Genomic DNA, 17,122 nt, shown 5'->3' on the forward strand with positions numbered 1-17,122 from the left:
TCAAAGATTATTAATCAGAATACACAAGAGTTTCTACAGGGGAGACTGGCTGGCTCAGTGGTGGAGCGTGCGACTCGATCTCAGGGTCGTGAGTTCAGGCCCCACACTGGGTGTAAAGTTAACTTTAAAAAAAAATGAGAGAAAAAAGAATTCCTACAAATAAGAAAAAACAAAGAACTCAGTTTAAAAAAAAAAGAAAGAAACAGCCATTTCACAGAAGTGGAAATCCAAATAACCAAAAAGATGCTTAACTTCATCAGTAATCAGAGAAAAGAACAGTAAAACCATGCAAAAATGAGGGGAGCCTGGGTGGCTCAGTCGACGGAGCGTCTGACTTCGGCTCAGGTCGTGATCTCACAGTCCGTGAGTTCGAGCCCCACGTCGGGCTCTGTGCTGACAGCTTGGAGCCTGGAGCCTGCTTCGGATTCTGTGTCTCCCTCTCTCTCTGCCCCTAACCCACTCACATTCTGTCTCTGTCTCTCTCAAAAATAAACATTAAAAAACAAAACAAAACAAAAACCTATGCAAAAATGAGAATCTGAAAAGACTTTCTTCTAAGGGATGGGATGGGACAGCCAACCAGCCAGTGAGCACACGTGGGCCTGTCCACCAGCATGAGTCATCGGGGAAGTGCAGCTCAAAACCACAGGGAGATACCACACTCCACACCCACTAGGCTGGCTATTAATGTTTTTGAAACGGAAAATAATAAATGTCAGCAAGGACACGGAGAAACTACAACCCTGATATAGTGCTGGGGGGAACGTAATATGGTGCAGCCCCTTGGGAAAACAGTTTGGTAGTTCCTCAAAATGTTAAACATGCCATTACCACGATCCCTAACAATTCCACTCCTAAGCAAACGCGGAGGAAAATAAGAACGTTATGTCCGCCCAAAGACGTGTACACAAATGCTCTTAGCGGTACTACTCACGACAGTCAAAAAGTAGAAACAACCCACCGGATAACAACACGTGGTGTATCCATGCAACAGAACATCACTGGACAATAAACAGCAACAGACTACCGATGCTGACACCTTCCACAACGTGGACGGACCTTGAAAACGTTTTGCTAAGCGAAAGAAACCAGACACGAAAGAACTCACGGTGTGCGATTCCAATCACGTGAAATGTCCAGAACAGGCAAATCTACAGAAAGAGAAGGTGCACAGTGGTTGCCAAGAGGTAAGCAGAAATAGGGAATGACTGCTCGAGGGGACAAGGTTTCTTTGGGGGGGGGGCGAGAGGGGGGATGAAAACGTTCTAAAATTAGACTGTGGCACTCATGACACGATCCTATAAACACACGAAAACCTGTTAAATCCTACACTTCAAATGGATGAAGCGTATATGTGAATTCTATCTCAATAAGGTGGTTATATTTTTAAAAACGAGATGTAGGTTCGTACCCACCAAACTGGCAAATACGAAAGTGTGACAAAGCCAGCGCTGGCAAGGATGCAGGACAACAGTGCCTGCCGGAAGGTAAGGGGAACAGCCACCCTGGAATACGATCTGCAGCGTTTACGCAAGTTAAAGACGTTCAGGTCCCGCACTTGTACTTCGCTGCACCGCTCTTCGAGGCCTACGCCCGGGAGAAACGTTTCTGCCTTTGTTCAAAGCGGCACCAGCACCGTTTCTCGACTGCAAACAACCCTACCCTCCAGTGCTGGGACAAAGACGAGATGAGACGTACATACACGGTGAGCAACAGGACAGAGCACAGAAGCCGGGAGGCGTGAAGCACGGCCACGTGCCCAAGGGTGGCCGCAGCTGCCCGTCTACACGCTCACTCCCCCCGCCCCCCACCAGGGGCAGCTCCGTGGCCCCCCACGACAGCCCCTCCCTTGACCTCCTCTGGCTTTGCCACTTAGGCTCCAGGAAACCCACAACCCCACGGGGCCTGCTCGTGTCTGCTAAGACAAAGGCAAGTGCGAGCGCTGCTCCCCCCAGAACGTGGCCCGACTTTCCCTCGGCTTCCGCACCTTCCCTCCTCTCCTCTCGCCCCACCAGCCGCCACTCATCCTAACGTTCACGGACTGCTGCTAACTTCCTATTTCCCCAAGAAATGAAAGAAAGAGGGAAATGCCCACGTGCTCCCACTGCCCTGCGCCCCGCAAGGAGGAGCCCACGGCTCCGGCCCGTGTCCCCCCTGCGTCACCGGTCGCTCACTCTCTGAACAATCGATCGCCTCCCCCAGTGTTACAAAATGCCGTCATTTCTCCCATCTCGACAAAACCTTCTCGGGGTCCCAAATGTCCCTTCAGTGTCCCAGCACACGCCCAGAAAGAACTCTACCTGCTCTCCTCTTCTCTCCATCCTTCGTGAACCCTCCTCCCCCCCCAGGCTTCTCGTGCACCGCCACGTGGGAACTGCTCTCGTCAAGGTCATCGACAACTTCCGTGCTGCCAAAGCCACCCAGCGAGGCCTGGGCCTCATTTCACTTGACCAGATGCAGTAGCGCTGGCCACAGGTCCCCCAGCCCGGTCCTCCTCCTCCGCCTCGGAGGCCGCCTTCCCGTCGTGCCTGCCGACTCGGTCCTCATTCCTCAGTGTCCCCATTCCACCTTGGGGCTCCCAGGTGCCCTCACAACACAGAAGACCAACATTTCCATCCTCAGCCCAGACCTCTCCCCCCGAGTGCAGACAGCCGAACCCTGCACGTGTCCGGCTGGCCCTCTAAAAGCTCCACAGACTTACCAGGTCCGAGCTCTCCCCAGCCTTTGGTAAGATGTCCGCACCCTGCACCTCCGTGGTCTTCCCGTTCTTCACAGGTGACAACCCCCACGGCCAGCAAAGCCCCGCACCCTTCACTCTGCTCCCACGCTCCCATTCCATCTGCCCACAAACCCCGTCAGCTCTACCTTCAAGAGGCATCCAGAACCCACCCACTTCTCACGGCCACCCAGGGCCCCTCGGTCCCAGCTGCCACTACTGCTGACGGGTCCTGTGGCAGCACCGGGGCAGCTGTTCTCACAGCTTCGGGGGACTCTTCCAAAAACATAAGTCAGGCCTCGTGCCACACTTCTGCTCCAAACACCATGGGGACCTCCCATCTCATTCAGAGGAAAAGATAAAATCCTAATGCTGGCCCGTGTGACTGGCTCGCAACCAGCACCTCTGCCACTCTCCCCGGGCTCTCCCTCCAGCCAGCGGGCCTCCCCAGTGTCCCTTCAACACAGCAGGCACGACCCTTCTTCGTGCCCCCAGCTGACTCTCTGCCTGTAAGGCTCCTCCAAGCCCCGGCCCTAGGGCTGCCTCACCTCCTTCTCAAGGAGGTCCACCCTGACCCCCTTTCAATCTTCAAACAGCCCCCACCATCCCACCTCCCCGCTTTGCTTTCCTCCCTACGATATCACTCACCATATCACTGCCGCAGCTTTGACCCACCTGTTAACTATCTTTGCCCAATGAATTGTAAGCTCCATGGGGACAGAGACTTTCGTCCGCTTTACTCATGCCAGCGCACCCAGCATCAGAACATAGGTCTTAGCGCCTAAGACATAGTAAGTACTCAAACATTTGAATGAAGGAATCTCAAAACACGTTGTGGGGGAAGGGGGAAGTCACAGAACAAAATGATTCAATTCGTATACTTTAAAGATTGCAAAAAATTAAGTTACATTATATAAGGATACATTCACATATGGCAACACCACAAAGAAAATGAGACATGTAGGGTAGTGCTTGCCCTCCTGAAGTCGGAAGAAAAGGTGGTCAGAGAAAGACCTAGCGAGAGCCACAGGTACTGGCAACATTCTATTCCTTAAGCTGGTTACTGGCTACACAGTTGCTGGTTTTAACATTTACCGTGGACACACACCGCTCCACTCTCTCTGAATTGATGATCTCATAAAAAATTAAAATACAAAAGCAGGTTAGAGCAGGACAGCCCCACCACCTGCCTCTTGTGAGGTTTTAGCTTTTGGAATAGTTTTATTATTTTTTCACTAGCATGTAATTGACAAACAATATTATCCTAGTTTGAAACGTACAACATAGTGATTTGGTGTTTATACACTCCACACTGTTTTTGTAAATAATGTTTCACTGGAAGACAGCCAGCGTCATTTGTTTACATGTTGTCTATGGCTGCTTTCATGCCACAACGGCAGAGCTGAGTCGTTAGAGATTCTACACCCCGCAAAGCCTAACATATTTACTAACTGGTCCTCTACAGAGAAGAGGTGTCTGGTTGTAATGCGGAATTTGTAAAGAAATTAAGTGCAAAATAAAGAAAGATCCAATCATATGTTAAAACACATCGATCCCTCAAGGCCTGTGTGATTTTCTTCAAGAACACAGTAAGCCGAAAAATACAGTTCTACGAAACAGAGGACACTCTAAAGCAAACGGAGTTACCTTTACAATGTCGCAAGTGCCAGAGGGATTTTAAAGACCGTTTTAGAGAGCAAAGTGCAAAACCTCAAATATATGATCTCTACTCCCATCAAAGAAATATGATCACATTTACCTAAGCATATATAATATAATCCAGATTTGAAAAAAAACATGCATATCAACACTAACGCCATAAGCCCCCCTCATCCGTATCACTATCACCCAGGACCACCCCAGAGCAGTTCGTCGGACCTCAAAGTCCTGTAAGATCCCTTAAAATTGCATTTTACCTCTTTAGAGCATTCACTACACCTTATATTAGAGACATTTCTGTACTTACTTCTATTGTTATTATGAAGAAGACTGAGAACAGTAATACCAATAAAAATACTACTCTGTTCCAACCATTGTGCAAATGAGTTTATATTTAATATTCATGTCACAGATAAGGAAACCAAGGAACAAAGATGTCGTCGGATATTAGGGTTACACAGCTGGGAAGACTTTGGGAGCCAGGACTCAAAGCAGCTATTTTAGGTCCTCGCATACTCTTGACCTCCACGACATACTCTGAATCGGGGAAAGAGAACAGTATTAATCTGTGAAACCCCCTAGTTTAAGATACTATGCCATGACAGGCGCCAAAAGCATAGCTGTTGAATTCATGTAAGGGTGTAATAAATTGAGGACGAGAGGTCTACCATGGGAAGGGCATGTTTTGACCAGAAGGGACAGGGTCTTGACAAGCAGGCACCAGAGGCAGACGAGACATGCCCCATGCCCGCTGTCCAGAGGCAACAGAAAACCTTTGTACCTCCAGGGAGACACTGTCCCCTCGTCTACGACAATGACAGAAAACTGACAAGTACTACCACCAAAAGGAAACAATTCAGAAATTAAGCATTTATTCTTCTCAGTGAGATCCAGTTGTGATGTCACTCTTGAAACAAATGACACTAGAAACTGTGGTCTAGTGGGGCCACCAAAACCGGAAGGCATCACCCAGGAACAGAGAGATCTATCTGCTGCCTATGGCTCCATTCTCCAGCATGGCCTACACTCTTCTCTAGGAATCAATGACCTCGAAGTTTTGTTCCAGCTCCAAAACCATGACTTTCAAGAAAGGAAACCCCAAAGAACCAATCAAGTCAGTCTTTTCAATGTTCCTCCTGCCACTGCCCCCATCTAGAGACAGAAAGCCCAAATCTCACCAAGGCCCAGCCAATGCATATGAACCACCAGGCCACCATGGAGCGTGACTTAGCGGGGAGTGTAGCACGCCCGCCTTACTTGCCCCGATCAGGGTCTCGGGGTGCCTCGCATGCTCACCCAAGCTTTCCTTTCTCTTCCTGCCAAAGTACGTCTCTGGTGCCAGCACAGCTGTTCAGATTTGTATCCAGGTACGGGGAACTCAAGGCTCCAACCAGCAATCTGAAGAGCTTTCTCCAAATCTGACTCGACATTCAGTCACACTCTTACTTCTGCAGACTTTGTGTTCTACTAACTCCAAAATAAGAATCTGTAATTCATCTTTCCTTTGGGTTACCAGATTTCATGGCAGTCAACCTCTGGGGCACACAAGCCATTCAAGTCAATATATATTCCCACTGAAAGAAATACCACCCTAGTCTTCTCCAAAGTCACCAAGAAGTACAAAACCAATCAGAGCTTCTTTATATTAGTAAAAAGATGTTCAGAACCAATCAAACTTCATCTGTATAAATTCACAGATGACTGTGTCGTCTTCACTAATACTTATTACAAAGCAGGTCAACACTAGCCAGCTGTGAGTGACGAGTAGTAAAACACTTCTGCTCAGAGCTAAGCCCAGACTGCTAAATCCAGGACATGAAATTGTCTCCATTAAGGTGAGAAGTCTTTCAACTACTACCAAGGTTCCTCCTACTTGCTTCTTCACGAGCTGATCTTCCTGGTATCCAGAGGTCAGTCCACAATCATTTAAGCCCTGAAATAAACTGGGTATTGATCCGACTAGTAACTATCAACCCTCTCCAAGTAAAGAAAAATAAATGGGGAGGGAGAGAGGAAGAAAGGGGTTTTCCGTGGCAACTAAATCTAAGCCAAAGTCAAAAGGCCACAGAAACAAACCTCTAGTCAGCCTAGACCCAACTGCAGCAGGAAAAACAAAAAACACTCCCATTAGAGACACAATCAATTCCAAGGATGCTCAAGATGTTCATTCAGTGAGAACCTACACAGAGCCTCTGATCGGTACAGGAGCAGTCTGTGTTTCTGGTCTGACCAACAACCATCATCTATGGAGCAAAACCCAATACAGACCGATCCTATTCGCCATTACAAAACAGCTTCGCCAGCACAGAAACGGCACGGCTTTCTAAGACACACCAACCAAAGAAGCAAGGCAAAGTAACCACTTAATACACTTAAAAAACAAAGGTGTAACTAGTTTCTTAAGTGGCAAGAGACTTCTGGCAAATTCAACCCCCAAGGAGCAAAACCTAAGCTCTTTCTGCCCAGGCTTGTAGGGCCTCCCTGAGGAGCCTACTTACCTACTCCGTGGACAATTCTAACAAGCTTTGTTACCTGGCCTCCCAGCCAAAACTGCATCCCTTTTATAATTGCTACCTCTCCCTCCAGAGTGCAAGTCCTTAAGTGCCTGTTCGTGAGTGAGTCCCTAATACGGCTCCTGGCAGAGTAAGGATTCAATTACTCTATTTGCTGATCAAATAAATGAAGATTAGAAGAAGTTGATGGGGGAGGGGTCGTTCGTCCTTCTCAACAACAGCCATAAGCTGATTTCAGGATGAAAGATTAGAAGGTGCCACCATGATCTTCTTTCTCCCTTTTAGATGCCCAGATACTAACATTCGATTGCTGGAAATCTGTAGTTTTTAAACCAGTGTTCTTCCATTCAACAAACAAGACAATCCAAATTGTAAGTATGTGTAAGAAAAGGATCCCTGCCCTTCTGCTAACGCACCTCTTCCCGCTCCCCAACTCCACCGCCCACCCCGCCAGGAAGAGAAACACTCCCCCACTTGGGTCAGAGTCCAGAGCACAGAGGAGCCTCCTTTCCTAGCAGGCAAGGGTCTCTGTGTTAAAACGTTACGCATGGAGTATGCCTCTCTCTTGCCCTAAAAAGGCAGAACTGGCAAAGAGATCCAGGGCTAACTCTCTGCAAATAGGCCTTCATTACAAAAGGAAAAAAAACAACAACAAAAAGATAATGATGAAGCTTGCATCTAAAAACAGAACTGACAACTGACTGACAGGATGGGAGCAAAGGATATAAAACTCAAAAATCACGTTCTAGGAGTAGGAGCAAACAGCCCTAAACACCTGAGAGCTGCACAACACAGTGATGTATTCTCACGAGGTAAAGGAAAAGTTTCTAAATTATATTATAAAATCTATTCACTTAAAATTTCTTTTAAAGTTCAGTCTTCAGGGATGCCCGGGTAGCTCAGTCGATTAAGTGTCCGACTTCAGCTCAGGTCATGATCTCGCGGTTCGTGAGATGATCCCCACGTCGGGCTCTGTGCTGACAGCTCAGAGCCTGGAGCTGCTTCCGATTCTGGGTCTCCCTCTCTCTCTGCCCCTCCCCTGCTCGCATGCTCGCTCCCTCTCTCTCTTAAAAAAATAAGTAAATATTAAAGTCCAGTCTTGAGGCACCTGAAACTAATGTGTGTACACCAAGTATCCCCACTACTAAGTGATCTCCTAGGTAGGATCTAGGTGCCACAAAGACAGAGCTCACAGGTCACCTGAAGGATTCCTTGGCCAACAAGTGGTCATTACTGTCTGTGGTCTTGAGCAGTCGTTCCAAAACCTAGCTACACTTCATTACTACCTGGGGAGCATTCTAAAAATATATTCTTGGGGCCCCTGGGTGGCTCAGTCAGTTGAGCATCTGACTCTTGATTTCGGCTCAGGTCACAATCTCATGGTTCATAGGATCAACCGTGAGTCGGGATCCACGCTAACAGCAAGGAGCCTGCTTGGGATTCTCTTCCTCCCGCTGCTTCTCTGGCCCCTCCTGGCTCATTCTCATTCTCTCTCTCAAAATAAATAAATAAAACTTTAAAAAATACATTCTCAATACCACCACAAATTTCCAGAGGTGGGGTCCATCATCCTTGGTCTTAAAAATGTCCCAGGGGCACCTGGGTGGCTCAGTTGGTTAGGTGATCAACTCTTGATTTCAGCTCAGGTCATGATCTTGTGGTTTGTGGGATTCTCCCTCCCTCTCTCCTGCCCCCCCTTCCCTGCTCACATACACACAGTCTCTCTCTCTCTCTCAAAATAAAGAAACATTAAAAAACAACAACAACAAAAAGTCCTAAGTGATTCTAATGTGTGCCAGTCTAGCATCTATCTACAACAGAGTTTCTCAACTTCTACACTATTAATTTTGGGGGCTGGGTAATTTTAGGGTGCTATCTTGTGCATTACAGACTGTTTAGCAGCATCCCCGGCCTCTTATCTTCTAGAAGCCAAATTGCACATTGCCCACTCCCACAGGCAGGACGTGCAAAAATGTCTCCAGACATTGCCAGATGTTTCTTTAGGGGCAAAACTGCCTCCCAACCATGAAACACATACCTAGAGCAAATCAAAAACCAGTTACTTGAGATTCTCTTAAGGAAAAAGAAGAAATAAGACAGATGCTTAAAGCCAAGAGTCCAGGTTTATTTTTTTCAGTCCATCTCACCTAAGAAGAGTAGCTAACACACTACTCGGCCCACACAAGGACTCAGCTCTTGACTCATGAGGACCAAACCACAGCTTCTGCTGCTTTTCATGAAATAAACTCAAGGCTGAGTTTCAGGTAAGTAGATAATTAGAAGAACTGCATTGTCACTACCATGTATTCTTCTTAGGGGTAATAAAACATTATAAAATTTGGACCAACATATACTGAAGCTGCCTCTCAACTGCCCAAAATATGACATTTCAAGAAAGAAGTTCACAACGGCAACAAACTAAATACCGATCCTGACAAATACTGTTGTTTTTTCTTAAATTTTTTTTGGTAACATTTACTTACTTTTGAGAGACAGACAGAGACAGAGCATAAGTGGGGGAGGGGCAAAGAGAGGGGGAGACACAGAATCCGAAGCAGGCTCCAGGCTCTGAGCTGTCGGCCCAGAGCCTGATGCGGAGCTCGAACCCATGAACCACAAGATCATGACCCAAGCTGAAGTCGGACACTCATCCGACTGAGCCACGCAGGCGCCCCAGTGACAAATACTGTTTTAAGAAAGAGGTTTTTGTATACTAACTGGAATTTAAAACTTGAAAGAAAAAAAAAGAGAGAGAGAGATTTTGCCTGTGATAAGCACAATGCCTTTGCACCAAAGCAATGCAAAAGTTACCTTAAAGGAGCGAACGTCACTCTGTCAAATCTTACCACCATTCATTTTCTGTCCAGCTGTGGTCTGATTCTCAAATTCTCAAGTAGTTAATTCAAACCAGCAAGTTTTTGTTTTGTTTTGCATACTTCACACAAAAGCTAAAGTTTTCTAATCCAAAACCCTGTTCTTAAGTTACCCCAGGCGAGATGCCCACCTCTACTTAAAAGTGCACAGGGGAGGGGCGCCTGGGTGGCTCAGTCGGTTAAGCATCCGACTTCGGCCCAGGTCATGATCTCACGGTTTGTGAGTTCGAGCCCCGCATCAGGCTCTGTGCTGACAGCTTGGAGCCCGGAGCCTGCTTCGGAGTCTGTGTCTCCCTCTCTCTCTCTCTCTGCACCTCCCGAGCTCATGCTCACTCTCTGTCTCTGTCAAAAATAAATAAACTTAAAAAAAAAAAAATTAAAAAATAAAAAAAGTGCACAGGGGCACCCGGGTGGCTCAGTCGGTTAAGCGTCCGACTTCGGCTCAGGTCATGTTCTCGCGGTCCATGAGTTCGAGCCCCGCGTCAGGCTCTGTGCTGACAGCTCGGAGCCCGGAGCCTGCTTCGGATTCTGTGTCTCCTTCTCTCTGACCCTCCCCCATTCATGCTCTGTCTCTCTCTGTCTCAAAAATAAAAAAAATAAAAAAATAAAAAAAAAAAGTGCACAGAAACACTGCCCCAGTGCAAGCGAAGCAAGCCAGGTCCCAAGCAAGTGACACCGAGGGAAGGGCACCACGGTTCCGAGTAGCAGGGATTAAGAGACTGTGAGTAAGTGTGTGACCGAGCGGATGGCATTCTGTTATTAGAGGCTCCAGACTCCCTAATCAGACACACCGAAGGCAAAACACTTCCGAAGCGTCCGTGGGAGAACGGTGACTTCCCAAATGAGGCTTGAAGTACATCTCAACACGCAGCACCCTTGCAAACCTCGATAACCCGGAGAACACGGGCCAACAGATACCGGGACCATAAAACTGGAGTTGACAGACACGGGGACCAATCGCACCGAGGGCCTCGTATCCCCACGCAGGCAGGAAGAGAATCGGACCCGAGCTCCCGACGGGCTTTTCCTCAATTACCCACCTCTCAGACAAAACACTCCAAAGCACCAGCATGAGCTTATCACTTCAGGAAACACTGGTGATTTAGCGAATCTTCAGCCACCCCTCTCCTGGAAAACTTAAAATAACTTCCAGCCTGTTTTCTCCGCAAAGCTGACGGTGAAACACACAGGGCTTTCTGGAGACCGTCAACGAGGGCCAGGGCTTACACGCTCATTCGACTTCCTAAAAAATCAAATTTAAATTGGCACCAATAGCCACTAATCGCACCAAGCTGATTCTGCGCGCCAGGCACCGTTGCTAACTCGTTCCCTCCCCACAAACGCGGGAGATGGACTATTATTATTGCCGTGTTACAGGGAAAGCAGACAAGCGGGGTAACTTGTCCAAGGTCGCAGAGCCGGCAAGTGGTGAAGCCAAGACCTCAAGCCAGGCACTCTAGCTTCGCAGTAGAGAAAAGCTGAGATCCCGCCACCGCTTAGGAGACCTTCACTCGAGTGGCTGGACATCTGGAGCCCCTCTCCCACTCGCCGCCTCCCTGCAACGTGACCTTGAGGACAAAAACCAAAGTAAACTTCCCATTAGCAGAGTGGGACGACATCCACGCCGACGGGTGCTGTGGGGACGAGAGGAAACCACCACGTAAAAAGCAAAACATAAACAAAGCTCTAGCCGACCCGCTAGGAAACGTTAAGAAGGACCGGGAACGCCGCGGGAAGCTCGGAGGCTGAAGCGTCGGGGCGCAGGGATGCTCGCAAGGGCTCCTTCCGCGCCCTTACAACCGAAAAGTCCAAGTTGAGATGGGAGCGAGCGGCACCCGGGAGGAAAGCCCTCCAAGTCCGCAGCGGATGGGCTGCTTTAAGAGGGAGGTACTTCCAGCCACACGAAGGACCACCCCCCTCGCTCATATTCGCCGGGGAGGCGTTCGTGACCGGGTCCACCTTCGAGTCACAACACCGGAGTTAAAAAGCCGCTCGGAAGGCTATTTACATACTCCGAGCCGGGTTCTGCGTGTCCCGATGACTCTGCGGCCAACGAGCACAAACGCACAGAACTTGTTTCCCGCAGAACGGAGCCCAACAATGGCCTTCGAGAGTCTGCGGCGAGCTGCCGCCTCAACTTGACACGCTCGCGGGCCCGCGCCCAGAGAAGTTGTCCGGGGCGGGCCGGAGCCGAGCGGGGCCCGGCCGGGTTAGGGGCGCGCCCCGCCCGCCGCCGCCGCCGCCGCCGCCGCCGCGCAAGGCCGCGGACGCCAACCCGGGCGCAAAGTTCGCCGCCGGCCCGCGGCCCGCCCCGGCGCCCGGCGCCGCCAGGCCCCCGCGGGCCGCGGCGGGCGAGCAGGCGGCTGACAGGCGCGGGCGGGGACGGGCCGCGGAGCCCGGGCGCCGCGCCTCCCCGGCCGCCGAGCGGCGAATTCCGGGGGGGAGGGGAGGGGAGGGGGCCGGGACGCTCCCTCCCCGCGCCGCCGAGGCCGGGCGGAGGGGGCCTCGCCGTCGCCGCCCGCGCGCCGCGCGCCCCCCCGCGCCCCCCGCGCCGCGGCCCGCTCCGCCGCCCCCACCCCCACCCCCATTACCTGGAGGTGCCCGCGACCCGCCGCTAGTCGCGCTCAGGCGGGAAACGCGCTCACCGACACCATCAGCGAAGCGCCCAAAATGGCGGACGTATCAAGCAGGCCTTGAGCTCCCCCCGCCCTCCCTCCGGCCGCCTCGCAGCCAATCGCGGCCCTATCTCCGCCCCCAGGTCCGCGCTCATTGGCCTTCCTCTCCCGCCCCCTACAGCCTATTGGATCGCCCGGCGGCCCGGTTGCGCCTACGCCGATTGGCTCACGGGCCCCGTCAGTCAAGCGCGAGGGGAGCATTCTTTTCCCATGGACTTGACGGATCCGGAACCTCTAGGACCCCGGAGTCTGGAGAAACAAATCAGAAACCGGGAGAAACCTGGCCGGGTCCCCCTACGCCGTAGCAACAGCAGGGCCTCCGCTTGACGGACGCTGCGGACCACCAATCCGATGGCCAATGCTTTTTAAAACTAAACTGAGCCAAACCAATCCTGGCCATGGAGTTGGGAGCAGTAAGGGAACCAATGAGGTAGCGAGAGCCGCGGGGCAGGCGGGCTGGAGGGTCAGGAGCCGACCGTGATGATGTGAGCCACAATACGTCCCCGCAGTGGAGGGCGCCCCGAGCTGGGGAATTAGCTCAAATGGTAGAGCGCTCGCTTAGCATGTGAGAGGTAGCGGGATCGATGCCCGCATTCTCCACAGCTGTATTTTATAGGGAGGTGGGGTGGGGTCGTCCGTTCTCGGCCACTTCCTCGCTCAAGTGGTGGCCGGGCCGGGAGTTGGGGTCAAGGTGAGGGGATGGCTGCTTCCACCCTCGGCGTCCCAGGGGTCTGTGACCCTAGCTGTGCGTCCACAAGTGCGCGGTGGGGGGGGGGCGTCCCTTTTGTCTTGCAGAAGGATTTACACCGGAGCCTCTTCCAAAATGCTCGCCCAGGCCCCCCCATCCACTGCTCGGCCTCCCCGGCAGGGAGGGGCCGGGACACATTAGAGTAGCCCACCTTGTCCCATCTTAGACACCTTCTAATAACCGGTCTGGCTTCTCAGTAGGTGCGGAGCTCCGTCTAGAGTCACGAGTAAATCGACAGGAGGGCGGAAGTTGGCGGCAGGGCTGAGCAGCGCAGGCGAGGTGAGGGTGGCGTGGAACGCAGCCCGAAGTCGGCAGAACGCGAGCGCGCGCGTTCGCGAGGCTGCCCCGGGGGGAGTGCTGGCCTCACGTGGGCCGCTCTCCGGTGAGCACTGTTCTGTGCCCAGCCTGCACGGGTGCGTGGGCACAGAGGGTCCTGGCTCTGGCGGTCTGTGGGGGACGGTCAGACACCCCTTGTAACACAGGCCGCAGAGTGGCGGGGGCCCCTCGGGAGCAGGTGGCATTTCAGCCCCCGAACAGGGAGGACAGAACCGTGGGTTCCTGGGTCCGGGTGGCGGGGAGAGAGACCAGAGACCCCAGGGCGGAGCTTTGGAGCGCTGGGGAGGCAGGCACGATTCGGTTGTGGTGGGAGAGGAACGTGGCCCAGAGAGGAGGTGGCCGAGGTGGCTGCACGATGCAGGGCCCTGCGGACAGTGCCACCGTGCCCAGGAAAAAACAAGAATCCCTAATGCCCAGACTTGGGTTGGGCACCAGGCCGGGAGTCATAACGGGGGCTCCATGCAGGGAGGTTGGAGTCTTTAGGGCAGCTAGCTCACTCCAGTGGTGCCAGCTTGGTCCGGGATGGCCACTCCAGCTCACGGGAGGCTGGTTTCTGTGACCTTCCCCAAGCCTCCTGAGAAAAGTGGCATAATCTGGCCACTGCGGGTAGGGAGGGCAGGCCCAGGAGAGCGGCTGCCAGGTTGCCTTGCAGATAGATGCTCAGGATCTTTCTGTGCCCATACCCCCACCCTTGGCACCCACCTCAGCCGGCCCCCAGCTCCCTCCGTCTCAGGGACTCAGGCGCCCTCTGAGCCCCCATGCCACACAGGGAGAATGAAAACCAGCGGAGCTGGGTCAACCCCAGTGCCTGGAAGCTGGGCCTCTGGTGCAAACATGCCCCTCCCCCAGCCCACCGCTTCAGCAGAGCCTGACGCTGATTCTCGAAAGACGTTGCGGCGGGTGGCTCTATTACGGTACGGTGTTATTGTCCCCATTTTATAGATTGGTGAACAGAAGCCCAGGAAGCATTCAGGCACCAGGTGTGGGCCGTGTTGGCTGAGTGAGCTCGGCTGGGTGATCGCACCTCCCTGACTCTCCAGTTCTCATCTGTAAAGTACAGTACTGATAATACCTACTAACCTGTGTCCGTGCCCTGAAGGGTGCTGGACGTCTAGGGAGGTAGCAGCCAAGGGCAGATACTATTCACCATTGATCCTGCTGCTCAGAGCGGCCTTGGGCCTGGCCAAAGGCCACACGGCCAGTGAGGAACGCAGTCGACGCGGTCGAGGTTGAAACCGGTTCAGGTGTGCTGGTGCGGAAGGGTAGGGGGAGGAGACATATGCAGATAACCTGGGGTGGGGCCGGAGCAGGCCGGCCTGGCTGAGAAAACTGCAGAAGGACGGTGCAGAGGATCCGGTAGGGATGACTGAGGTCTGGGCGAAGAGACTGGGAGGGACTCCGGGAGGCATTGGAACTTACGGTTTCTGCTGGGAGACTGAGGGCCGGGAAGAGCTTCTGAGTTAGAAGGGGCGTGTTCAGGGCTGGCCCCACCTTGCAAAGGACGGACAGAGCAAGGGCAGCAAATCTCTGCTACAGAAGTCGCACCGGGCCAAAGGGCCAGGCCCCAGCCGCTAGACCCAGCATCCCGGGAAGAGGCCGCAGGGAACCCCTGGACAGGGGGGGCGGCGCCTGAGATGAAGGGCTGGGCCAGGGTTGGGAGCCTGGGGAGAGCCCAGCCCCACACAGAGATCCCTTTACTCACTCATCATCAGAGGACTTGCCTGTACACGCTTCAGGCTCTTTCACCCCAGACCCTGAGGAGGGTCACAGGGACATTTGCACTATAATTAAGTGAATGATGCAGTACCTCCCCCAACATAAGTGGGCCCCAAAAGTCTCCAATTATGATGAGCTAACCTAACTGGAAGGGTTGAAGTCAGGGAGGACTTCCTGGAGGCATCTGAGCTCAGCCTATCTCCTGAGAGCCCTAGGGAGCCATTGACAGGCTTTAAGCAGGAGAGTGATTTTGAACCTTTGCATTGGCCTCAGTATCCTAAAACTTCTAGAGTTCATGGATCACCACCTTCCCCTTTTCCCCCTAATCCTTTTATGGTTTCATTTTCACCATTTAAATTTTCAATCCATCTAAATTTAAAAGTGTAATGAATGCCCACATACCCAGCTATCACCCCCTTAGCTTGTGGGAACAGACACAGAGCTGCCAAATTTCAATTCTATCAAGTAATGATTTTTAAATAAAAAATCGTTAGGTAGTGATTTAAAAAAACCATACCTTATGCTATTACCATGATTTCATGAAAGAAAAGACATTTTAACCCATACGTACACTCAGAAAAAGGCTTTAAATTGAATAAGCTCAACTTGGGGGAAACGCCCCCTCCCCCATGGTCCTTCCTAATGTCATGTCACCAGGGCTCAGACCTGGTCTAAGGGCTGGAGTGAGGCCACCCTGGCAGAGGACAATGCCTCGAAGGCCAGGCTGGTGACTGGCCAGGTCATGTGTTGAGGCTGGAGGGCTGTGGGGCCAGATAGGGAGCTCGAGGAGGTAGGAAAGGTCAATCCGTTTTAACATGGAAATTAAGTTCTTCTGCTTCTCCTCCTTTTTTTCAGTGCGTTAAGATTCAGTCTGGGTTGCCAAGGAGGGGAGTGTTGTACTTCCTACCAAGGACTGTTCGTGGCCCCAGGGTTGGTAGAAAGGGCGGCCACTAGCGTTGCTAATGATCAACCTGTCCAATCCAGCAGGGAAGAAAAGAAGAGAGGGCATTTGGGGAGGCGGAGTGGGGGGGGGGGGGTAGGTATGGGAGTCTGGGAGAAGCCCCCAAGGGGACAAGCCAGCAAGAGCCGAGTCTCACCCAGCTCCCCAAAGCACTCAGGTTTCTTGGGGACAGAAACTTCCACACCTGCCAAATCCCGGTTCCCTAGCGTCCTGCCTGGCGGCGGACATGGCCAAGATCTGGCCACCTGGATTTTGTTCAAGTGTCCAGGGCAGCTGTAGACCGACGGGGGCTGCTGGACCCGGGGCAAGGAGGAGCCCCTCACCCATTCTGGATGAGGTGAGGGAGGGCTGAGCGGAGCAAATGATCGGACCAGTGAGGAGTGAGACCCCGCAGGACTCGGGGGTGGGCGACAGAGACTTGGGGAGTAGTGGGTGTCACTGCAGAGGTGAGATGGTTTGGAAGGCTTGGGCACATTGAGCAGTGTCTGGTTGTCAGTATTGCTTGTCGTGTAAAGAAACGATTGAACAAATTAGTAAAAAAAAAAAAAAAAAAAAAAAAAAAAAGATCTATTTTCTCCCAAGCCTTGGTTTCCTCAACTGCGAATTGGGGACACCATCTACCTAGCGGGACCGTTGTGAGGTTTAAATGAAATAAGCCAGGTTAACTTCATTTAAGACACAGCTTAGATAGCACCTCTTCCAGGAAGCCCTCCCTGCCCTCCCATCTACATAGGATGTTCTCTCTGGGCCCCAGGATATCTCAACACAATGCTGTCTCCCCCTCAGCTTTGGAAACTGTCGGCCGCGCCTTCGACAAGCCAGCAGGTTGGCCCCCCTTCCTCCTAGCTGACCTCATGGCAGCAGAGGGTCCAGCAGAGTGGCCTCTGGAGACAGGCCTGGGATGCCAGGGGGGTGTCTCAACCCT

At 52.1% G+C, this 17,122-nt stretch overlaps 1 protein-coding gene across 23 annotated transcripts in view; it reads right to left on the reverse strand.

Annotated features, from left to right (window-relative positions):
• The window catches only part of PPP6R3 (protein phosphatase 6 regulatory subunit 3), a 138,156-nt gene extending 125,688 nt beyond the window's left edge, over nucleotides 1-12,468 (reverse strand). For all 23 annotated transcript variants that reach the window (XM_019415230.2, XM_019415228.2, XM_053899362.1 and 20 more), the window contains exon 1: nucleotides 12,353-12,468. The gene's annotated coding sequence lies outside the window, so the exon portion shown is untranslated. The remainder of the gene's footprint in view (nucleotides 1-12,352) is intronic.
• Between the last annotated feature and the right edge of the window lie 4,654 nt (nucleotides 12,469-17,122).

Source organism: Panthera pardus, unplaced genomic scaffold (genome assembly GCF_024362965.1).
Source record: "Panthera pardus isolate Hobbes unplaced genomic scaffold, ASM2436296v1 HiC_scaffold_12, whole genome shotgun sequence".
NCBI lineage: Eukaryota > Metazoa > Chordata > Mammalia > Carnivora > Felidae > Panthera > Panthera pardus.